We start from the raw sequence: 25164 nt of genomic DNA on the forward strand, positions 1-25164 counted from the left end.
ATTTATGCCACCACACCCATGTGTATTGATTTATGTGCTGCCCCCAGCACATATTGATGCACCCACCCTTTTTATAGTGGTCAATGTGATGCTTTAGTATTAATTTGTGATGCCCAACCACCCTATCGTCTATTGATGCCTCCACTGCCATGTGTATTACCCCCAGCAACACACCCCTCTTTATATTGATTTTGTAATTTCAAAACCCAGCCATCCCCCTTTTGTATTATTTAAGTTTTAATGATGTCCCAAGGGAATCCCCCCCACCTCCCTTAAATACAGGTCCACTTTCCCTATTTTCGCTTTTTCTTTATTTCCCTGCTCTCCTCCGATGTGATGAGCCTCTCCCTGTCAGGAGGAACTCTTCTGTGAGCCTGTCCCCTTGAGCGTCACATCTTGAAAGGTGCGGGATGAATAGCCTCACAGAGGCAGTGCCACTGAGCAGCAGTGTGTTTGCAAACCGCTCGCCTAATAAAACTAAAGCGGCCGGCGTGCACACATGGCGGTCTTACCACCTCACCTCGTGGCCGCACCACGTGAATGCTGGTCTGCGGGCCCACGTGTGGTGTTTAAACCAAATATAAAAATATATCTCACAAAGGTTCGTCTACTTTAACAGATATTTAATAAGAGACAAAAACACAGTAACATACAATAAATGAGTGACAGCCCAACATACAATGCAACACTTTCCAAGACTAACCCGCAACCTAAAGGTCCAACATAACCCAGCACACCACCGATTACCCCATCCAGGCAGGATGGTGGGCAGAGAGAAACTGAACTAAGATTTTGCATTCAACAGGCATATTGAATCACTGTAGGTGTGCCCTCGTTAACATATCAAAAGACATGTAATACAGGAAGAGTTCAACTGGCAAAAACATTGACCACAATACTTATGTCACCACACCACGGACCGGCCCACCTGGTGCTCATGCGTGTGCATGCCGGTCGCTTTAATTTTATTAGGCGGCCGGCTTGCACGTTGGACGCCACTGTTATATAAGGTCTCCAGGGACACCAAAGGAGCTGTGCTTTGTTGAAAATATTTTGTTACATACTCTTCAATAGAACCTGGGCTAAAGTGCTCTCCTTCAGCTTCCAATACCCTTTTCTGAGTAACAAAAGCTGTAAATTGATTGAGTGTAGTGTAGTCTTGCTGGGAGGGGGGGGGGCAAAGAATGGGAGACAGAGGTCCGCATCTGGTTCTGATCAGCATGGGCGCCCTGACTACGCAGCTTCATTCGTAACAAACTGTGTACTATGTGTTCTGACATGTTTTTATCAGACCCAACATTACCTTTTCAGCGGTTTGAGCTACAGTTGGGTTTGACCACATGGGACAGCCTTTGTTCCCACGTGCATTAATGAGCCTTGGCCACCCATAATGCCTGTTGCCGGTTCACTGCCTTTCCTTCCTTGGACCACTTTTGATACTGACCACTGCAGACCCGGAACACCCGACAAGAGCTGCAGTTTTCAAGATGCTCTGACCCAGTCATCTAGCCATCAAATTTGGCCCTTGTCAAAAACGTTCACTTGCTGTCTAATAAATTCCACCCACTGACAGGTGCCATGGTAACAAGATTTTCAGCACCGTATTTGCTCCATTATAAGACGACCCTGATTGTAAGACAACCCCCCCCAAAATCTGAATATTAATTTAGGAAAAGAAAAACAACCCTATAGGAAAAAAGTTTTGCTAATAAGTATTAATTCATGTAAACTATTTTTTCATATTTAATAAGCTATGATTGAGAAAAATATTTGTTTTGCTTTTATTTGCCAACCTGCCCCCCAGTTATGCACATCTTCCCCCAGGCTTGCCACTCTGCCTCCCTGATATGCCTTATACCCCCTATATGCCACTCTGCCTCCCTATGCCTATAACCCCTATATGCCACTCTGCCTCCCTGATATGCCTTATACCCCCTATATGCCACTCTGCCTCCCTGATATGCCTTATACCCCCCTATATGCCACTCTGCCTCCAGAAATGCCTTATACCCCCTTTATGCCACCCTGCCTCCAGAAATGCCTTTTAACCCCTATATGCCACTCTGCCTCCAGAAATGCCTTATACTCCTTTATGCTACTCTGGCATATAGGGGTTAAAAGGCATATCATGGGACAGAGTGGCAAATAAGCCCCGGCGGATGTGCTGGTAGCGCAGGTTGTCTGGGCGCATCGTGCAGATGTCCACCGACCGGCCCCGCTAGACACCAGGGAGTCTGGGGTGCATTGCTAAGTCGTGGGGTGACGTATCTGGGGGGCAGAGTGGCATATCAGTGGAGAAGAGGGGTAGAAGTAAGGTGCATTATCAATTAAGGGGGGACCTTAAAATGGCTATTGACTTTCCAAATGTCTGTTTATATACATATGCTAACTAACTGCATAATAGATACCAAAAATGTTAAGAATACATGTATTCCTGTGTATTAGGTAAAATACTGTTTTACCATTCCACTTATGTGTATTTTTCTTTAAAATAGCACCAAACTTTTAGGGTGCGGCCTATATTCGAGCCAATATTTACTCCAGTATTATCAACACAGGTTTATTAAGAACAAATCATGCCAACCTAAAATAATTGCAAATTAAAATAATGTGATTTAATTAGAAATTAGTGAATTTACACGCAAAATTGGTTACTGTACAAATTAAGTGATGCACCTGGATTAAAAACAGGCTAAAGGGTTCCATTATGATCCAATGGCATTTATACTACACTGTCACCCACTTGTCATTCCATCTATTATACCTATAGTTCTGGAAGCACAGGCAACATAACTGGTGGTGAGGTAAAGATGATGTAAAAAAAATCCCTTCCCTTAAGATTAAGGGGGTAGTACTTTTGTGATTGCTAAAAGTACTTTTGTGTAGTGTGGTGGGGATGCCCATCAGCTACTAAATTGATGGGAAGCTTCCCTAACCTTCCCTAACCCTCACATGAAAATGTTACAGGAGACTTCCTGTATAGCAGATACTTTGCATTTACTCTTAAAAGTGAAACTTCAACCGAGGAGTACCAAAACCTTCTTATTGCTGATTGATGAGATTATAAAATCTCATCACTATCTTAGGTCAGCTGCTAGGTCCATGGAGTAAGCAGCCTATATGACAGCTTGCTATCATGATAACTAATAGTACTAAAAAATGTAAAAGGGTCAGCATGCTATCTGTTGTAAGGTCAGATTGCTGACATGCTAAAAAAAACTTTAATAGATTTGATTAATTTTTAGACCATAACTGCCCCTAAATTAATTGCATGTACTCCAGATAAATTACCTAATAAATTGGTATGGTTAATGGGGTGTTTAGGGTTAATTTAGGGGCAGTTATGGTTGATGGGGTCTTTAGGGTTAAGTTAGGGGCAGTTATGGTTGATGGGGTCTTTAGGGTTAAGTTAGGGGCAGTTATGGTTGATGGGGTCTTTAGGGTTAAGTAAGGGGCAGTTATGGTTGATGGGGTATTAAGGGCTAATTTAATGCTGAGGACTGAGGGTTAATTTAATAAAGTTAATTTAAGGTGTAGTTAGAGGTGAAGGGGGAATCTGAATCCTGAGGGTAGTGATGATTAATGTATTTACCGTATTTGCTCGATTATAAGACGAGGTTTTTTCCAGAGCAAATGCTCTGAAAAATACCCCTCGTCTTATAATCAGTGTCGTCTTATAATTAGACCTCAAATAGGTCTGATTATGAGACTGAGATCCAGATCCCCCGCAGCGATGCAGAGGGCCTGGATCCTCCTGTGTTAACCCCCCCCCCCAACTTACCGGTGCTTCTGAGTCCCCGGTGCTTAGTCCGGGCTGCGTGTAGAGCTCTACGCGATACAATCGCGTAGAGCTCTACACGCTTCCCGGACTAAGCACTGGGGACCCAGATGCAGGGGACCTGGATCCTCCTGTGTTAACCCCGACCCAACTTACCGGTGCATCTGAGTCCCCGGTGCTTAGTCCGGGCTGCGTGTAGAGCTATACGCGATACAATCGCGTAGAGCTCTACACGATACAATCGCTTAGAGCTCTACACGATACAATCGCGTAGAGCTCTACACGCTGCCCGGACTAAGCACTGGGGACTCAGAAGCACTGGTAAGCTGGAGGGGGGGGGCATAACACAGGAGGATGCAGGGGACCTGCATCCTCTTGTGTTATGCCCCCTCCAACTTACCGGTGCTTCTGAGTCCCCGGTGCTTAGTCCGGGCAGCGTGTAGAGCTCTACGTGATTCGTGTGGAGCTCTACATGCTGCCCGGACTAAGCACCTGGGGCTCAGATGCAGGGGACCTGGACCCTCCTGTGTTATGCGCCCCCCCAACTCAGAAGCACCGGTAAGTTTGGAGGAGGGAGGGGGAGTGTTAAATGGGGGGTGTAAGGCATTTCTGGAGGCAGAGTGCTCTGTGAAATGCCTTTTAACCCCTTTAATGCCACTCTGCCTCCTGAAATGCCTTAAACCTCCCTATATGCCACTCTTCCCCATAATATGCCTTTTAACCCTCTAAGTGCCAGAGTGGCATATAGGGTTAAAAGGCATATCATGGGGCACAGTGGCATATAGGGTTAAAAGGCATATCATGGGGCACTGTGGCATTTAGAGGGTTAAAAGGCATATCATGGGGCACAGTGGCATATAGGGGGTATAAGGCACTTCTGGGGCAGATAACTGGGGGGCAGGTTGCATAACTGGGGGGCAGGTTGGAAAATAGAAGGAAATAAAACCAAAATATTTTTCTCAAGCATACCTTTTATTAAAAAAAAGTGTTTAAATGAATTAACATTTACTGGTAAAACTTTTTTCCTATAGGGTCGTCTTATATTCAGGCTTTTTCTTTTTTTCCTAAATTAATATTAAGATTTGGGGGGTCGTCTTATAATCAAGCAAATACGGTATTTATAAAAGTATGGTGATAATCCCTGTAAGATTCAGATCCCTGTAAGATTCGGATCTTTGAACGACTCTCTGCCTTCAGTGACATCACTAGAGTAGGCAGGCAGAAGGGTTCATTGACTATAATGAAAGGGGCGGGGCCAATCAGAGGGGAAACAGTAACTCCTGCGTGTCACACTGAGTGATCCGAAGATTGAGATCATGAATCGGAACATTTCAGTGAACGAGTCTGTGACAGAATGACCTGTCATACAGGGGCCCAAGGTAGTCAGAGATGGCTCCAGCCTGGCTGCCACACAGGCAGGAACTCCATTGTTAAACTAATCCCATTAACAGGATGGCTACCAGGGGAATATTCAGTAGCTAAAGGGGATTAAAGGTTGGGTTGTCTACCTGTTTATCAATGTTAATTTATGTTAATGAAGTTATGTGGCTATGTCAGTCTATGTTTTACAACAATAAACTGTTCATTCCTGCTGTACTCAGTTCAAGGTAGTTGTGTCTACTTATTGGGTACACATAGCGCGGTTCCAAGGTGCGCATGCTGGCTGGTGCTGGAAGTGATTCTGGGGACAACAGGAGGATACATGTGGGTGATCTCTGGGAGTTACTAAAGCTCTCTTGGTGAACCCGTTACATTGGTGGAGTCGAAATGATCCGATTCACTTTAATGATCCGAACTTCCCATCACTATTTAAATTCCTTCCGGAAGTTCATGCAGGTACCGATGAGGCACAGACGCTGCGATCTCTATGCACGTCTGTGAGGACCTGCATTGAGATCACAGTGTGATCGGTGCAGGGGGATCGCGGGGAGGGGAGTGAGAAACCATGTCTCTCACCCCCCTCCCGTCCTGAAATAGAGAAGGAGAAAAAAAAAAAACGGTTATTCATTTAAAAAATACCGTATTTGCTCGATTATAAGACGAGGTTTTTTTCAGAGCAAATGCTCTGAAAAATACCCCTCGTCTTATAATCGGGGTCGTCTTCTAATCAGACCTCAAATAGAGGTCTGATTAGGAGACTAAGATCCAGATCCCCCGCACCGCTGCAGGGGACCTGGATCCTCCTGTCGTCGCCCCCCCCACACACACACACACTTACCGGTGCTTCCGGAGGTGAAGTTGGCAGCGGGGGTTTGTATGCGTCCGTCGCAAATACCTTCCCCGACTGTCAGAGATGAGAGTTCCAGAGTTCCTGATCTCTGACAGCCGGGGAAGGTATTTGCGACGGACGCATACAAACCCCCGCTGCCAACTCCACCTCCTTCCGGCTGCCGCGGAATGAGACGTCAACCCGCTGCCCCGGCAATACAGCAGGAAATTGGAAGCACCGGTAAGTGTGTGTGTGTGTGTGTGTGTGTGTAGGGCATTTCTGGAATGCCTTACACCCCTATATGCCACTCTGGCACTTAGGGGGTTAAAAGGCATATTATGGGGCAGAGTGGCATATAGGGAGGTATAAGGCATTTCAGGAGGCAGAGTGGCGTTAAGGGGGCATTTAATAGAGCACTCTGCCTCCTGAAATGCCTTATACCTCCCTATATGCCACTCTGCCCCATAATATGCCTTTTAACCCCCTAAATGCCAGAGTGGCATATAGGGGTATAAGGCATTTCTGGAGGCAGAGTGCTCTATATAATGCCTTTTAACTCCCTTAATGCCACTCTGCCTCCTGGAATGCCTTATACCTCCCTATATGCCACTCTGCCCCATAATATGCATTTTAACCCCCTAAATGCCAGAATGGGATATAGGGGTATAAGGCATTTCTGGAGGCAGAGTGGCACATAGGGGGTCAAAAGGCATACCATGGGGCACAGTGGCATATAGAGGGTTAAAAGGCATATCATGGGCCACAGTGCCATATTGGTGTGGCAAGCCTGGGGGCAGATGTGCGTAACTGGGGGACAGGTTGGAAAATACAAGAAATAAAAACAAAAAAAAAATATTTTTCTCAATCATAGCTTTTATTAAAAAAAATAGTTTACATGAATTAACATTTACTGGTAAAACTTTTTTCCTTTAGGGTCGTCTTATATTCAGGCTTTTTCTTTTTTTCCTAAGTTAATATTCAGATTTTGGGGGGTCGTCTTATAATCAGGGTCGTCTTATAATCGAGCAAATACGGTAATAATTAATGTGAGCTAAGTGATGTCATTGTGACATCACTTAGCTCACATTAATTATTACCGTATTTGCTCGATTATAAGACGACCCTGATTATAAGACGACCCCCCAAAATCTGAATATTAACTTAGGAAAAAAAGAAAAAGCCTGAATATAAGACGACCCTAAAGGAAAAAAGTTTTACCAGTAAATGTTAATTCATGTAAACTATTTTTTTTAATAAAAGCTATGATTGAGAAAAATATTTTTTTTGTTTTTATTTCCTTGTATTTTCCAACCTGCCCCCAGTTACGCACATCTGCCCCCAGGCTTGCCACACCAATATGGCACTGTGGCCCATGATATGCCTTTTAACCCTCTATATGCCACTGTGCCCCATGGTATGCCTTTTGACCCCCTATGTGCCACTCTGCCTCCAGAAATGCCTTATACCCCTATATCCCATTCTGGCATTTAGGGGGTTAAAATGCATATTATGGGGCAGAGTGGCATATAGGGAGGTATAAGGCATTCCAGGAGGCAGAGTGGCATTAAGGGAGTTAAAAGGCATTATATAGAGCACTCTGCCTCCAGAAATGCCTTATACCCCTATATGCCACTCTGGCATTTAGGGGGTTAAAAGGCATATTATGGGGCAGAGTGGCATATAGGGAGGTATAAGGCATTTCAGGAGGCAGAGTGCTCTATTAAATGCCCCCTTAACGCCACTCTGCCTCCTGAAATGCCTTATACCTCCCTATATGCCACTCTGCCCCATAATATGCCTTTTAACCCCCTAAGTGCCAGAGTGGCATATAGGGGTGTAAGGCATTCCAGAAATGCCCTACACACACACACACACACACACACACACACACTTACTTACTTACTTACCGGTGCTTCCAATTTCCTGGTGTATTGCCGGGGCAGCGGGTTGACGTCTCATTCCGCGGCAGCCGGGAGGAGGTGGAGTTGGCAGCGGGGGTTTGTATGCGTCCGTCGCAAATACCTTCCCCGGCTGTCAGCGATCAGGAACTCTGGAACTCTGATCTCTGACAGTCGGGGAAGGTATTTGCGACGGACGCATACAAACCCCCGCTGCCAACTTCACCTCCGGAAGCACCGGTAAGTGCGTGCGTGCGTGCGTGCGGGGGGGGCGACGATAGGAGGATCCAGGTCCCCTGCAGCGGTGCGGGGGATCTGGATCTTAGTCTCCTAATCAGACCTCTATTTGAGGTCTGATTAGAAGACGACCCCGATTATAAGACGAGGGGTATTTTTCAGAGCATTTGCTCTGAAAAAAACCTCGTCTTATAATCGAGCAAATACGGTATATATATATATATATAATATAAAACAAAATACATAAAAAATGTACACCTTATAGTATGTTCCCTGGTGCTGGGAAAGTATGGAAAATCTATATAAATAGGTATTTCTGAAATCAGGACACCTGAATTGATAAACTTAGAGGGGATTTTCCATCACTTTTTAATTTTGTGAGGATTCAGAGGGAAAATGTAAAATGTTTTTTTTCAAATTTTTGCTAGTTTTTACTAAATTTCTCATTCTAAATTTTCAGCTAATCATCCAACTATGGTATCAAAAGAAAGCTCTATCTCTCCTTGGAAAAAAACAATATATAGTTTACATGAGTACACTATTCACAGGAAAAGAGAATATTCGCTGAACCGACAGCACAAAAATGGCAAAATTGCTCTGGGACTTGAGGTACCAAAATCCCCTGGGATTGAAGGGGTTAAGTAAATTGTATTGTTTCAATAAATTATACTATTTTAAAATGTAATTATTAAAATGAAATATAAATGTACAAAAATATTATAGGAAGGTTACCAAGGACTCTATTCACATTGCAGTGGGAAAATTGCAAAAACAAAAGAAAAAAAGTGCTCCAACATCCTTAACCTTACCACTACAAGTGAAAAATTATCAAATGAAAAATCACTACCATGAACCCCAATAATATGTTAAAAAAATAATTCATAATATGTAAATGATGCATGTGGTCCTCTTGAACATAAAGAAATAAAAAAAAAAAACTATGTATTTGGGGCATTACTGTAAACCAGAGAATGTTGCCGAACATAAATCGTCTTATTGTTCAGCAGAGCAACCTATTGTGTAGAATAAATACTAAGCAAAAAAATAGATTATTTTTTTTTAGAGGTTTTATTAATTTAATATTTATTATGATTGCAGGTTCTGAACAAAACAATGTATACTTTGTGTGGATACATTAATATGGAAAAGGGGAATCGTATATGGTAAAATTCACAAAACCCCTGGCCCTAAAAGGGTGAAAACATAACTTTTTTTCTTAGGTAATCTGGTATCGGCTTTATACATACATTAGGTTATCCAGTATATATTTATATAGTTTAGTGAAGGTACCTGTTTACAAACGAGGAAGATAAAACTACGACTCAAAATACTTTCACACTACCCTTACTTAAGGGACCGTACATTTCCAGCTTTCTGCCCTACTTCACAAGCGATAGGATAGCTCTTCTTGTTCCGGGTGAAGAATATACGTCACTTCCTATTTTTCCTTCGTTCAGAATGGGTTGCAACTTCTTTTTATCATTATTGGTGTAATATCGAGTCTCCGGATTACTGTATTTACACGTCGGAATACTGGGGTAATTTGATGTGCACGACCGAGTAGCTAATTAATTTACCATGATTTAGTTTCCTCATACGTTTTGCGCTTAAAATCAACATTTAAAAAATACAACGTAATTAGTGAAGTATTATAGACGGACTTTTCTCCTCGTTTTAATGGACTGTAATACTGAACTGATTGTGGCTTTATTTTTTTAGTAGCGTAATACATTTTATCTAATAACCGCATCGTTCTGCTGGAGGGTTGGATTCGCGTGAAAGGGTGAGTTTTTTTATGATGATTTTATGAGATGCAGAATTTATGTTTGCTGTAATGTCTGAACATGCATAAAATATTTAGTGACCAAGTTGCAGATATGTAAAGTGGGACCTGCTGTGCCATGTTGATAATTTGATACTGGGACCTGGAAATATTTAATGCTGCTACTATTATCATAACATGGAAATGTGAAATGTTTTACATGTATTTGTGAGGTTTGCACTCACACGTTGAAAATAATAAGTTGATTTACAATTAGTTCTAATGCTGACTTCCCACTTGACCACCATCTTTAACCTATAATGAACATTCTAGTAATATAATATTTTCAGTGGCTGATCCTCCAGTTAAGTATAAGTGGAATGTTCAAGATGGTAGAAATTTATATAATGGTTAGTAGGGTGGCAAGACCACCCCCCTTGGTTCATTGGTGTATATACCTAAGACATACTGCTGCACATCTTAAATAATAAGATGAGTAAGAGAGGTTACACAACATAGTGTCAGCAGAATCCATGGTGCCTTTACAGTAGGGGATAATGACACAATTTAACGCACAATAACATTTACACACGTTAAAACATATTGGCACAGAAGATAAGGGCTTTGTTCCTTCGAGCTTACATTCTTTTAGTAGGATGAGGAGGACCAAATATAAAACACAAAAGGTGACCATTGTTAACCTTATTTGCACACACCTGCCCAGAATCCATTGTGTTTGCGGCATCACCACAAGGTTTCTGAGGGGAAAACAAGCCTTCTGGGTTGTCTGGTGTTTGTAGATCAGTGTTTAATAACACTACTACTCTCTAGCGGGAATCATGGTTCAACAAACATATCATAAAAATACAAAAAGTTCCAGGTTTTGGGGCATTTAATTCCGCCAATAAAGAATGTGTTTTAATAATACCTAACTGGGTCCCACTCACAACAACTTTACAACAATTACACATCAAACAGACCACAATTTATTAGTTATTTTTAAAAGCTATGACATACAGTATCTCACAAAAGTGAGTACACCCCTCACATTTTTGTAAATATTGTATTTTATCTTTTCATGTGACCACACTGCAGAAATGACACTCTGCTACAATGTAAAGTAGTGAGTGTACAGCCTGTATAACAGTATAAATTTGTTGTCCCCCTCAAAATAACTCAACACACAGCCATTAATGTCTAAACCTTGGCAACAAAAGCGAGTACACCCCTAAGTGGAAATGTCCACATTGGGCCCAATTAGCCATTTCCTCTTCCTGGTGTCATGTGACTTGTTAAGTGTTACAAGGTCTCAGGTGTGAATGGGGAGCAGGTGTGTTAAATTTGCTGTTAACGTTCTCACACTCTCTCATACTGGTCACTGGAAGTTCAACATGGCACCTCATAGCAAAGAATTCTCTGAGGATCTGAAAAATAAGAATTGTTGCACTACAAAAAGATTGCCAAGACCCTGAAACTGAGCTGCAGCATGGTGGGCAAGACCATACAGCAGTTTCACAGGACAGGTTCCACTCAGAACATGGTCAACCTAAGAAGTTGAGTGCATGTGTTCAGCATCATATCCAGAGGTTGTCTTTGGGAAATAGATGTATGAGTGCTGCCAGCAATGCTGCAGAGGTTCAAGGGGTGGGGGTCAGCCTGTCAGCCTGCATGGCTGTAGTCCCAGAAGGAAGCCTCTTCTAAAGATGATACACAAGAAAGCCCGCAAACAGTTTACTGAAGACAAGCAGACTAATGACATGGATTACTGGAACCATGTTCTGTGGTCCGATAAGACCGAGATAAACTTATTTGGTTCAGATGGTGTCAAGCGTTTGTGGCAGCAACCAGGTGAGGAGTACAAAGACAAGTGACATGGTTTGGGCCTGCATGAGTGCTTCTGCCACTAGGGAGCTGCAGTTCATTGAGGGAACCATGAATGCCAACATGTACTGTGACATACTGAAGCAGAGCATGATCCCCTCCCCTCGTAGACTGGGCCGCAGGGCAGTATTCCAACATAACGACCCCAAACACACCTCCAAGACGACCACTGCCTTGCTAAAGAAGCTGAGGGTAAAGGTGATGTACTGGCCAAGCATGTTTCCAGACCGAAACCCTATTGAGCATCTGTGGGGCATCCTCAAACGGAAGGTGGGGTAGCGCAAGCTCTCTAACATCTTCCAGCAACTTGATGTCGTCATGGAGGAATGGAAGAGGACTCCAGTGGCAGCCTATAAAACTCTGGTGAACTCCATGCCCAAGAGGGTAAAGGCAGTGCTGAAAAATAATGGGGGCCACACAAAATATTGACACTTTGGACATTTCCACTTAGGGGTGTACTCACTTTGATTGACAAGGTTTATACATTAACGGTTGTGTGTTGAGTTCTTTTGAGGGGACAGCAAATATACACTGTTATACACTACTTTACATTATAGCATGAGTGTCAGGCACCACAGGGATTCGAACTCACAACCCTGTGGAATCTAGGTAAATCACCCATCCACTACTCCACCGGGTGGATCTTGGATGCAGTGTCCTTCTGCCTCTGCTTGGATCATTATGTTCCCTAATGCTCTTGGAACACCTGCCCCTTGTTTGGTCAGTTAAGGCTTAATATAAATCGGCCATCAGCCTAGCCTCGTTGCTAGAGCATTGTGTTCCTGGCCCTGTATACTGACCTACTACGTTTCTGCATCTGATCTGTTTTCCGTGTATGACTCTTGGCTACTTCAACGATCCCGATTTATGTAGCAGACCCCAGCGTGTCCCAGACGTACCTACCTGTCCGGCTGCTTCCTAGCGGTCTGCCCTGCCAGTGGACTTCCTAGCCGCCTGCCCTGCCAGTGGGCTTCCTAGCCGCCTGCCCTGACAGTGGGCTTCCAGTTTCCTGCCTGTTTTTATCCTGCTCTTTCTGAACACCTAAAGATGGCACCCAAGAGAAAATCTTAAGCTAACATAGAGCACAGCCCTGAACTGGACACATCAGCCTGCCTACAGCCATGTTCTGAACCTGCATTGAGACTCCTACCTGATCCGGCACCATGTGCCCTGACAATGAGTGTAGTTTCTTCAGTGTTATAACATGAAAAGATATAATACAATATTTACAAAAATGTGAGTACTCACTTTTGTGAGATACTGTACATTGATCCAATTTAAAGGAACATTTGTGGAAATAATTTAAACAGCTTGTATTTTTGTCCCACATTTCTTTATACATTCTTCTACTCTACAGTATTCTACAGGTAGCTCTCATATTCAATTCATATAATTCTGAGCACAATTAACAAATAGTCAGATATAGGGTATAGAAAGTATTAAATACTTGAAAATAATAATAAACAGAGTAACATATGACAGTCTTTAACCCCTTCGAGACAAAGGCTGATTTTACTTTTTGTACCCTTTGTGACAATGGCCTTTTTAACATTTCTGCGCTGCTTGTGTTTAGCTGTAATTTTCTTCTTTCCCGTTTACTGAACCCACACACATTAGATATTGTTTTTTTCAGGACAAGAAGGGCTTTCTTTAGATGACATTGTTTTGATTGTATCATATTATTTACTATTAAAAAAATTATAAAATATGGTGAAAAATTTAGAAAAAAATGACTGTTTCTAACTTTTCGTTGAAAAATCTTTTACTCATCTATAAAAGGTAATGAAAAAACCTGCTAAATAGATTCTACTATTTGTCCTGAGTTTAGAAATACCCAATGTTTTTATGTTTTTTTGCTTTTTTCTACCCATTATGGGGCAATAAGTACAGGTAGCGTTTTGCTATTTCAAAGCCATTTTTTCCAATTCTGGTAATTCTTCCCCCCTTGTGCCATTTCGGGTATCTTTGAACCCGGCCAATGCAATTTACCCCATCAAGTCATATATTTTTGAAAACTAGACAGCCCAGGGTATTCCAAATGCTAGTATTTTAACTCTTTCCATGCACCATATCTACCACCAGTCTTTGTCAAACTTTATGGTAGTCATTTTTTTGCATTTGTTTTGTCATACACATTTTACTTCAGGTATGAATTAAAATGTTCTCGTTTATGTCACTATCACAAAACACCCCAATATGTGTTCAGCAACATCTCCTGAGCACAGCGATACCCCACATGAATGATTTTGCCTGGCTGTTTGGGGGCAAAAGGGCCACATTTGGGGCATGCGCATTTTTCAATGTTGAACTTTGGCATTTGGGGATCCACTGCCCATGCCCTATTTGGTACATCTTTGAGCCGGGCCATTTCAGTGTGCCCAATAAACCCATATATTTTTGAAAACTAGACACCCCAGGGTATTTCAAATGCTAGTATTTTAACTCTTTCCATGCACCATATCTACCACCAGTCTTTGTCAAACTTTGTGGTAGTCATTTGTTTGCATTTGGTTTTCCACACACATTTTAATTCAGGTATGAATTAAAATGTTCTCGTTTATGTCACTATCACAAAACACCCCAATATGTGTTCAGCAACATCTCCTGAGTACAGCGATACCCCACATGAATGATTTTGCCTGGCTGTTTTGGGGCAAAAGGGCCACATTTGGGGCATGCGCTTTTTTCAATGTTGAACTTTGGCATTTGGATCCACTGCCCATGCCCTATTTGGTACATCTTTGAGCCGGGCCATTTCAGTGTGCCCAACAAAACCATATATTTTTCAAAACTAGACACCACAGGGTATTTTAAATGCTGGTATTTTAACTCTTTGCATGCACACATTTTACCACCAGCATTTTTTCAAAGTTTGCAGTAGTATTTTTGTATGTATTTTTCCCCCACACACCTACTTTATGTATGAATTTACAGCTCCTGGTATATGCCGCTGTCACACGACACCCCATAATGTGTTCAGCAACATCTCCTGAGTGCAGTGATACCCCACATGCATGGGTGTGTCATTTTTTGGGGGAACTAAAAGGCCACATTTGGTACGTGTGCATTTTTCTAATTGGAAATTAGATGTGTGGCCATCCTTCCCCCCGTGTTAATTGGGACGTTGTTGAACCTGGCCCATTCAATTTACCCCATCAAATCATACATTTTTTAAAAGTAGACACCCCACGGGCATTTAATATGCCAGTATTTTAACTCTTTCCATGCGAGAATTGTTTTAAGCTAATATGCTAACTTTAGGACTTGCTCACAAAAATATATTTTTTATATATATATATTTTTTTTTTTTTTTTTTTTAAATTTTAACATTTTTTTTCAACTTGGAGGTTCCCCTGATAGTGACATCAGTGGGAAATGATTTTTACATTTTACTGTTTTTTTTACTATTTTTTTCTAATTATTATTAATTTTATTTTATTTTTTAATTTATTTTTACTAATCACACTGTGATTAGAAAGCTGGGCTCCATTGACTTGCATGGTGAATGCAGTACCTGTATTCAACCTGCAAGTGGAGCCAAAGTTCTCTAGATGGTCTGGACCATCTAGCTAAATTTTAAAATTTGTTGGTTCCTGTTACAGGACGGCGGCCATCTTCCTTGATGGCGAAGATTGCCGGTAGCTGCGGCTGTGACCGCTCTCCGGAGCGGTCACAGCCCATCAAAAGGTTAGTGTTTGGTGTCGCTGGATGCCTCCTGATCGAGGCATTCCAGCGACACCATTTAAGTTTAGGAGGCGATCGTCGATCGCCTCCTAAACGCTTTTAAAACGGGCGTCCGCCGCCATACAAAGTATGGCGGATGTTGACGCCCCGTGGAGGGGCCAGAGATGGCCCCTTCGTGCCGATCGCGGCGTTGCTGAATGCCTCGAGGTCGAGGCATTCAGCAACGCTTTTTGGGTGCAGAAAGCGATAGTAGATCGCTTTCTGCACCCGTTTAAAGACGTGCCGGTCCTGGCACGTCAATTGTCGTAAAGCACATGCTTTTCCGTGCCGTGCCAGGACCGGCAATTGTCATTAAGGGGTTAAAATGTTCTGTTCTACAATGTTATATTACTTATATCCTTCTAAAGGCTTATAAATGAAATAATGAACTAATATAATACATTCTTCCTCAAATATGAAATGTCAACTCAGTCAATATTAAGTATTATATGTAAAAGGAAAAAAGAAATCATATTTTTGAGGAATGTACAAAACACAAAATCATTACACAATGGGACTTCTCGCATAGTTAAAGGTCCATTTATATGGACGTGTGCAATACTCCTCTGATCTTGCTTTTATGTTGTCTATAGAGACTGGTTTTAAATGTGCTAAATGTGAGTGTATGAAGACTTCTGGAATAGTTATGTGTTACAGCACCTAACATCTAATAATGTGCTTTTACTATTCAGATTTAAAAGATATATTTGCTTGGTAACAAAAAGCTACCTAGAAAAAACACCTAGTATGTAATAGTATGGTCAACATAAACCTCATCCATGTATATAGTTGTGCTGAGAGGTTTACATACCCTTGGTATTGGAGAATTGTTAATAATTTTACCATTTGTAAAGAAAACATTACTAGTGAGCAGGCAAAACACGTTTCTTTTGTTGCTTATGGGATTCATATTCAACTCTAGGTTATAACGGAATGGCACAATCATTATACAAAACATGGCAACAAAGAAAAAAATAAAATGACCCCTGTTCACAAGTGTGCATACCCTTGGTTCTTAATACTGTGTATTGTCCCCTTAACCCCTTCAGTCCCCTATGAACGTACCGGTACGTCAAAAATACGCATCCCACGAGTCCCCTATGAACGTATCTCAGAATCTCCTTCTGGGCGTAAGCCTGTTCTCTTACCCTGGCCCCAGTTCACGTCAAGGGATCATTGAACAGATTTCTTGTGCAAAGCATCTGTCCTGGGAAGCGAGTGGTCACTGAATCCTGCAGCCTTCAGGGTCAGTCTCTGAGAATGGGGAATGCCTGACATTGGCCTGATGGCTTCCAGACGCAGTGCTCAGGCCCACACATTATTTTACCTCGATCCAAAGGACCGTTCTTTGGCAATGGACACTTTTGCTCAGACCTGGAATTTCTAGCTGGCCTATGTCTTCCCACCTTTTCCTCTGATCTCCAAAGTTCTGGATAATGTCAAGAAAGCCTGTGCATCAGTGATTCTGATGGCTCGAAACTGGCCAAAGTGCATGTAGTATATGGACTTGATCAACTCCCGCTCCAGGACTCCCTGGACTGCCTGCACGGAGAGACCTTCTTCGTCAGGGCCATTCTTTCCATCCAAACCCCGAGATATTCCAGTTGAGGGCCTGGATGTTTAATAGACTATTCTGAGAGCTAGCGGTTTCTCTGTTCCCGTGGCTGAGACTCTACTTTGCAGTAGGAAAAGGGTTACTTTCCACAGATAATTAAGATCTGGAAGAAGTTTTGTTCATGGTGCGATTCAAGAGGTTTTCTACCCCAGATTGATTTTGGACTTTTTGCAGGAAGGTTTTGACTTTGGCCTTCAGCATTCCTCTATCAAGGTCCAGATTTCAGCCATAGGTGCCTTGCTGGTATTTGAACTCTCTCCTCCTTACCTGCTGTTTTGCTAAGGCTTCATCTTGTCACCAAGATGGTTCCTGAAGGACCTTAATCTGGTCCTTCGGAGACTCCCACTCCCATCATTTGAGCCTCTTCAGTCAGTTTCCCTACATTTGTTGCGGCAATTTTTCATGGCCATTACCGCCGCTAGATGCATTGGCGAACTTCAGGCTCTATCGATGAAGGAACCATTTTTTTTTATTTCGGATAAGGTAGTGCTTTCTCTGCCGCCTGAATTTACCTGAAAGGTTTAGTCCGCCTTCTGCTAGAACCAGTAGATAGTATTACCAACCTTTTTTCTGTCTCCTCAATTGTCTAAGGAATAGGCCCTTCGCTCTCTGGACCTTAAGAGATGCCTCTCCATCTGTCTAGAACGGACTCTCCCCCTCAGGAAGTCTTTTTGCCTCTTTGTGGCTTCATCTGGTCCTAACAGGGGAGTGAGCATTTCGAGGAGATCCATTGCCAAGTGGATTGTGTCTGTGTTCTGCAGCCGGTCAGTGTCCCCCAGTGGGGGATCTTAAACCCTTTTGTAGTGCATTATTATGCAAATGACCTTACATCGTAAAACTAGATAGCTTGCCTTACAGACACTCAAATCTTCCCAAAAGCATATGTTTATGCATTAAATGTAATATTACATTTTAAAGCACCCTTCATTTCATACAGTCCCCACCTAGAGGGCGGTTGACTCAAATAAAAAAAAATGAGCCCTCTCAAATAAAAAGTGTAGCTTTTTATTATGTGTGCTTTGAAAGATTGTACGTTTTCACTGATACACAAGTGACCAGACAACCACAGATATTTAAACATTTAGCATACCGTGAGGCAAAATATAGCAACATCATAAATCATAGTTATCATATTTCACCAATAATTTAAACTCCTTCAGCCATATCCTTAACCTTCCAATACCCTCACAGGCTTGACATCAGTGCAACCATTTGCTTTCACTAACATCCAGTGCCTAGTGGGTAATTCCAATGGGGTTCACAATATATACATTTAGAAAATGAAATGTACATTTACGACGTAATGTACAGGTTAAAATACATTTCCCTAAATTAACCCTAAAGACCCCATCAACCATAACTGCCCCTAAATTAACCCCCACCTCCCCTAACTTTCAGCAGCCCAAATATTAATTATACCATATAGGATCTTTCTTCCTATCGCACGTGCGATAGGCATAGACACGCTACATCAAGGGACTGGAGGCTTTAATTGCATGTGGACCCCAAGCGCAAAAGGGAAAATAAATTGCAAAATTCATCAAAACTCCATTTTTTAATCTAATGCATTTTTTTCCTTTTGCGCTTGGGGGTTCACGTGCGCATGTGCTCCTTTGGAGGAGCCTCCACTGCTAGCATCACTCTAAGGTACTTGTGTCACCAACACTGCTCCGACCATAGGTTCCATTAACCTTTCCCTGGCATGCCATGTTTTTGGCCTCAGACCTCTGTCCACAGTGACATCTGGTGTATATTCACACCAACAGTATTCACTTTGGTCTCTTTAACACACTGTGTAAGTGAAAAGCAAAAGAGAGGAACACCATTTATTGATGGTATGTAGTGGTGATATGTGAAGATGTTTGTGTACATTTATTGTGACCTGTATTGCTGGAGTGGCTTTGTGTTTTAGCTCTTGAGGGTGTTTGATAAATTGTTAAGAGACCCATGGCTTACGTAAATTAAGAGATACTCAACACGGAAAGTATTGTTATCTTTCCCAAATAACTTATGTTTTTCTTATAATCAATGAACGCTACCATTACATAAAGTCAGACTGAATGGCTTGGCAGCATGCAATCCATATCAATAAAATATAAAAAGTCTTTTGTTATTCAAAAATATAAATAAAAAATCAGATTCAGGCTATATTTTTGTTTGTAACTTGAAATCAGATCAAAAAAAAACAAAAGTCTAGATCTGCAAAAGGTATATACTAGGGCTGCAACTAATGCCAACAAATTTCATTATCGATTAGTTGAATTGATTTTATCGATTATAAGATGAGAGTTTTTTTCTTGGGATGCACCAATATATCAGTGTCCGAAAAGGGCATTATCGGCAAAATGCCGAATTTAAAAAAAATCAGCCGAAACAGGCAGGGGCTGGGCTGCTTTCTTGTGCGTTGGTTGCGAGCAGCACCTTGGCCAGGAATAGCAGGAACCCAGCAGATTCACGTTAATGTACATCAAGTGACTGCTCCGTTCCTTCTTCCCCTGGCGGCGTGGCCAGAGAAGTTGTTCGAGAGGAAGCAGCAGGGCCCCTGCAGTAGGTTGTATAAGGAGGGCAAGTTGTATGAGCAATTATGTGTGATTAAGGGAATGAATGAGTATCTGTAAATGAATGAGTATATGAGTGTGTGGGGGGGGGGTGGCATGGCATAGGGAGCCTGTAATCGCACTCCTATCATGCCCAGGTTCTAGCATGTGCAGGCTACCTGGGCATAATAGGAGTGTGTTTGCCGTTATATATATATATATATATATATATATATATATATATATATATATATATATATATATATATAATTGTTATTGATTGGATAAAAAAAAAATGCAATAACATATATATATATATATATATATATATATATATATATATCGATTGTTAACGTCAATCACACTCCTATCATGCCCAGGGATACCTAGATTCCAGCATGTACTGGCTGACTTTGCATGATAGGAGTGTGATTGCTGCTAACGTTATTGAAATCACACTCCTATCATGCCCAGGTTCTAGCATGCACTGGTTGCCTGGGCATGATAGGCAGAGCCTCAAGGGGTGGGATGGGGTCCAAGCCTCCCTCTGCCCGCAAGTCAGACAGCTCAACCCTTCTGTCACCATCCTCCTCATTTGCTATAGCTGCAGCCCTGACACTCTGCTGACTTGTTAACATTGCTACTAGTGGTACACATCCCTGGCTCTCGCATTCCTCCTCCCCCCTTACTCTCAGACATCCCAGTCTCACAGGATTTTGACACAGGCACATCACCCTCATCCATATTTGTTTCCAGTTGCACACAAAACCCTCTTCTCCACAAGGTTGAATTCATTACAACATACCCCATCTCACCTGTTCAAGGCATCACTGGTTCAGTTATAGGTAGGAATTTATCCATCTCCGGCTCTCCCTCCCAGTGATCGCATTTCACAATGTCCCCCAAAGTTTCACACAGTACCTTAGGTAGAGCAGGGCTGTCAGTCAGCCCTTCCGGCTCGCAAGCAGTGTCCTGTGGAGCATAGTGACGGAGCATCTGGCCCAAATCATTCCCCAACAGAACATTAACAGGGATATCCTCAGAAACACCCACTTCCCGCAAACCTTTTTCCCGCAATCCAGGTACACTCGTGCCAGGGGCACAGCAGAGTTCATGCCATGGCTGGACATGGTTCTTCCAGGGATTATGTCCTCTGTATTCACCACTTCATGGTGCACCAAGGTTAATGAAGCTCCAGAATCTCTCAGTCCCATGGTCACCTGGTCACCCACAGTTACACTCTGCAGGTTATCCTCCCTTTTCCCCCACAGGCCCACCCACAAGCAAAACTGATGATGCCCCTCCAGAGGAGCTCCCACCTCCACGAGCAAGTTGGAGTTGATTTCTAGTGGGGCAAATCTTAGATGCCCAATCTGGTTGCGTCGAAAACGGCAGGCATGTGACTCTCCAGACATAGCCCCTACCCCATTGGCAGTTGGTGGTGAAGTCCTTGCGGATGGTGATGGAACTGTAGCCCATCTCCAGGCCTGGATGCATAAACGTTGGCGTAGTCATCTGCCAGCTGTGCGGCATCCCTAGCTGTTTTCGGCTTTTTTTTATGAAATCCATTCTCGTATATCAGGGCTCCGGATGTTCCAGGGCCATTAAGTCATTAACGCCTTCATAGGTGGTAACTTGTACTGCAGTAACCTGTTGCTTGCGTGCCGTTTCCAATTCTGCAACATATAGAATGCAGCTGGATGATGCACTCTGCTGCATGCTCCTAAACTTTATCCTGTAAGCCTCAGGAGTGTCACGCGTGCTGCCACGGCACGTACCTTTGGCGCTCGTGGCGGCTCGCCGGTTCCCGGCACCTCCACCTCCGCCGCGATCCGACGTCGGCAGGGCGGTCCTGCCTCCACACCCTCGGCCGGGATTGCACCTGCACGTCCGACGGGACCGCGTGTATGACGCCTCGTACGTCCGCGTCGGCCGCGACAACGTCACGTGACAGACGCAACGCACGCCACGCACGCAACGCCGTGGCCTGTATGTAAGTACCATCTCCTATTTAAGCCCCATTTGTTTCCTCAGTCTTTACCCATTCAAAGTGTTATGCTTTTTGGGTGTGCTGTTCCCTGCCATTTCTCTATTGTCTTGTGTACCGACCTTTGCCTGTTATTTGACCACGATTCTGATCTGCCTGCCTTGACCTCGGACCTGTTTAACAGTTTATGCTTCTGATCTGCGTGCCTACGACCCTGGACCTGTTTAACCGTTTATGCTTCTGATCTGCCTGCCTTGACCTCGGATACGTTTGAACTCGCTGCCTGCCGTTGCCCTTGATCACGGACTGTTTGCTGGACTTCTCTATCAGTGCATATCTGCATAGTTGGATCCTCCTTCGCTACCTGACCCCGTGACAAGGAGTAAGGTTAAAAGTTTTTTTGCAAGGCAGATTTGATTGCCTCAAGATCGTTATCAGTCTCTGAGGGAAGGGGAACAAACGCATCCAAGGCTTTTCATTTCAGTTGTGGGCTTAAATATCTCCCCCAGTGGTCTGAGGGTAGTTGGTGCTGCCTGCACACTTTTCAGGAATACATCTGAATCAGTCCCTTCTTCCAAGGAGGGAAAATCATCCTTGCGGAGCCTACGTGTGCTGGGATCTGATGCATTACTGTTCGGTGAGGCCCGAACAGTGGACTGTAGCTTGGCCATTTCCAGCTCATGTCTCCCTTTGTGCCTTTCTTTCTGCCAACTTCTCTTTCTGCCAGCCTTTCTTGTCTCTCTGTTTCTCTTTCTGCAGCTTCTCTAGCTGCCAACCTTTCTTGTTCTGCAGCCTGCCGTTGAATCATCACCTGCATTGCATCCCGAGGATTTGAAGCCACCAGTTGCCGAAATAAATCCATTGTGCAAATGTCAATAGCACTTTGAGGGGTACAACCACAAGGCGCTCCTGCAGTAGTAGGGAGCTCTGTAACCCTTTCGGTGTCCATCTCTGGCTGGACAGTGTGCCTGTCAGTCTCCATAAGGTCAGCAATAAGGTGTTCCTTGCTTTTGCCAAAAGTTTGTAAATCCCTTTCTTGGCACATCAATTCCAGGGCCTGTGGGTTGTTTGCGATAGGCCTCCATATTCAGAAATGGTATAGAGAAAAACAAGAGTGGGGAGGGGAGAACTGTTTTGCACTTTGTATGTCTTTTTTTATATATATATATATATATATATATATATATATATATATATATATATATATATTTTGTTTAAATCTGTTTATTTAGTCATAGTATAGAAATAGAAGCCGTGTCAAGGGCACAAGAACATAACAATGTTCAGTACATATATACAAATGTAAGTCATATAATGCAACAAAGAGCTCCAGAAAATGAACCAAGGGTCCAATGTTAAGATACATTAGCGGTAGTCAAAGACAGTATATAATATTGCATGGAACATAAACCCGTAACGGCCAAATGATCATAAGGAATAGAGGAGGGATAGGGAAAGAAAGGTGGGAAAAAGAAGTGAGGGGAAAAAAAAATAGGAGGAGCGGGTGACTCCGGCAACAACTCAGAGGTGCAACAGAGGGAGGATCGTTCTGGTCCCGGTGAAGGTAAAAATCCACGGATCCCAAATGGTTTAAAATTTTTGCATTTCATCTTGGAGTTTGATTGTAATCTTTTCCATGGTGATGAGGTTCCAAATATTAGACTGTATATCTCCGCTCGTGGGCGGTGCCCCCTTCCACCTCCAAGCTATAGCTTGTTTGATGGCTGCGCAAATCTGATGGATAAGCTGCTGGTTAGGAAGGGATAGGTTGTGGTCAGGCGCATCCATAATTAGTGCAATTTCAGGAGAAAGGTGTATCCTGGTGCCCAGAGCCTGTGATAGCAAGCTGGAGTAGGAGGACCAGATGGACTGAATAAGGCTACAAGTCCACCATGCATGGAGGTAGGAGCCCCGCTCCCCACAGCCTCTAAAACATCTGTCACTACATCCTTGGATCATGTGCGATAATCTCACAGGTGATGTGTACCAGTGAGTGACTACTTTTATAGGCTCTTTCTTTGATCATTGTGTTGATGGTAATCTTATGTAAAATTGTCGCTGCTGTATCCCATACATCGTCCGTGTAAGTTGTGTACAGTTCCTCGTGCCACAAAGATCTGTATACTGGTGGTCGGGTGGAGGTAACCGCAATACAGTGAGTGTAGTGTGTTGAGATGGAGCCTTTAACTCTCCTGCTTGTTAAAAACCGTCGTTCGAATACCGTTAAGGCTGTTATCTCGCCTCTACTCAGTAGGGAGTGTACAAAATGTCTAACCTGCAGGTAACGGAAAGTTTCGTTGAGGGGAATATTTTTGGATTCCCTTAGCGTTGAGAATGATAGCATCTTTCCGCCCCGCACCAATGCTCCCAGGCTAAGCAGGCCGGCTTCGATCCACCAGTGGAACTTCGACATGTTCTCGCCTTCTGGAAAGTTGGGATTATAGAGCAAGGGTGTCAATTGAGAAACTTTTGCCTATGAGAAGAAGTTTGTGTCGCCAAGCGCGCCACAGTGCAAAAGCTGTGGACATAGTTGACAGGGGGAACCAGGCAGCGCCGGAGTATCTACCCATAGGACCAAGCGCAGCTGTCGGTGCGGTATGTAGCTTCGTTCTATATCCACCCAGGGTAGAGTATCGGCTGGAAAAGACCTGGCTTCTAACTGGGATATCCTGGCCGCCACATAATACAGATACAAGTTTGGGACTGCTGGACTTATACGTTGTCGTTTTGTTTATTCGAGCTTGTCTGGCGCCCCACGCGTATGCAAAGATACAAGTTTAAAAAGAAGCAATCTCCTCCTAATTGGTGTTGGCAATGCTCTGAATAAATACAGTAGTCGGGGTAGAGTGTTCATCTTTACGGGATATATGCGTCCCATCCACCAGATAGAGAAGCGGGCCCATTGTCTCAGCTCTTTACGCAGGGTTGCAAGAAGCGGACGGTAATTCGCCTGATAAAGTGGGGCAAAATCTCTGGTTATATGTATACCCAGATACTTAATAGAAGATGGTTGCCAAAGAAACTTAAAATTAGCAACAATGGTTTGTTGAACTGCCATCTCCAAATTGATGTCTAGTGGCTCACGTTTGATGTCGTTAATCTTGTATCCAGAGATCTGAGAGAAATCACTCAATGTGCCAAAGCAGTATAGCGTCCGCAAACAGACCTAATTTGTATTGAACATGATGAATTGTGATCCCCTGGATGTCAGGATGTGCCCTGATAGCTGCCGCAAGGGGTTCGAGACAAACCGCAAACAGGAGTGGGGAAAGCAGGCAACCCTGGCGAGTGCCGTTTTTGATATCCAGAGTCGAAGATTCGCAACCCATCAGAGCCACTGTTGCCGTCGGATTACTATACAGCGTTTGTACCCCTCCGAAAATTCGCTGGAAATTAACTATCTTTATGATTCTGCAGTGGAAATGACCTGTATTTGTGCTCAGAATTCATCCTTCTCAATAGATGTTCAATGAACACTCTAGCAGAAACCATATTAGAAAGGTATTTCTTCAATGTTAGAAATGTCTTATTTTGACA

General features: G+C 43.1%; 1 protein-coding gene across 2 annotated transcripts in view; it reads left to right on the forward strand.

The window, feature by feature from the left end:
* Window positions 1-9582: 9582 nt before the first annotated feature.
* Window positions 9583-25164, forward strand: part of ZNF865 (zinc finger protein 865) — a 31398-nt gene continuing 15816 nt past the window's right edge. The window contains exons 1-2 of one of the 2 annotated variants that reach the window (XM_053451463.1): window positions 9583-9660; window positions 9842-9905. The gene's annotated coding sequence lies outside the window, so the exon portion shown is untranslated. The remainder of the gene's footprint in view (window positions 9661-9841; window positions 9906-25164) is intronic. The other variant, XM_053451464.1, reaches the window with a different exon arrangement.

The sequence above is a fragment of the Spea bombifrons genome, chromosome 12 (genome assembly GCF_027358695.1).
Source record: "Spea bombifrons isolate aSpeBom1 chromosome 12, aSpeBom1.2.pri, whole genome shotgun sequence".
Taxonomy (NCBI): Eukaryota; Metazoa; Chordata; class Amphibia; order Anura; family Pelobatidae; genus Spea; species Spea bombifrons.